Source organism: Grammomys surdaster, unplaced genomic scaffold (genome assembly GCF_004785775.1).
Source record: "Grammomys surdaster isolate TR1022 unplaced genomic scaffold, NIH_TR_1.0 65, whole genome shotgun sequence".
NCBI classification, from domain to species: Eukaryota; Metazoa; Chordata; class Mammalia; order Rodentia; family Muridae; genus Grammomys; species Grammomys surdaster.
Genome location: NW_021604567.1, coordinates 17417365 through 17418299, shown reverse-complemented (window position 1 = coordinate 17418299; position 935 = coordinate 17417365).

Here is a 935-nt window from a genome sequence, read left to right as displayed (position 1 = left end):
TGTTATCCATTGAGTTTCCATGTGATATCAAAGAGGAACTCCCAAAATTACCTGAAAAGCCTTCCAAAATATGCCTGTCTTTCCCAGACACATTTGTGTGTAGATGGATGTTTTTTATAAAATTCAACCAAAACAGCATATCAAACCACATTAAATTGGAGACTACTGTCTTCTACAAAGCCAGATAAGAAAGAAGTTTTACAAAAACTGTAGGATAGGCCTTGTTCTCATTATTTCTTCCTTTGGTATTCATAACTATTTTACATAAGAGTGTATTATTAGTGTCAATGTGCAGGGAACCTCCTGGTCTGGAGCAGGTTGAAACAGGACACAGAGTAGGATTCTGGTGTGGCTTCAAAGACAGATGGTCTCCGGACATTCTACCTCTCTAACTAAACTGAATGCTGATGATAACTTCCCAAAACAAACTTTCTTGCTCATTCTGAGGGGTTAAAAGCTGCTCCTTTAGGTGATTAACACCTGTAGCCTAACAGCCTGGGATTAAGTAATGTGGCCTTTGTTCTGTCTCTCCAGGAATTGCAGGGCTCTAACTTTCAGCCTGCTAGTTGAAGTCTCAGGAAGAAAAAGGACACTTTGAAAAGTGATTTAGCCTATATTTATAAGTTGTAAAAAGTTACCTATGGAAGGTAACTTTTGTTACTTTCTGTAAGAAAAAAAGGAAAAGGAGAAAGCTCCTAAATGGGGCAAGGGGAATTCAATCTCCTCTCTTTGTCCTCAGCACTGACACATCTTTCAGAATACATGATCACATGGTAAAAAGTTCATCACGGTTTACCCGTAAATTCAAATCATAAATCAAATTAGAAGTTACAACAGTGAATGTTTATATGCATATCCATTAGGAGTAATTATCTGACTAAACATTCATCACCTGTCATAGCTCCACAGGTTCACTGAAAGTTAAAAACATTCAA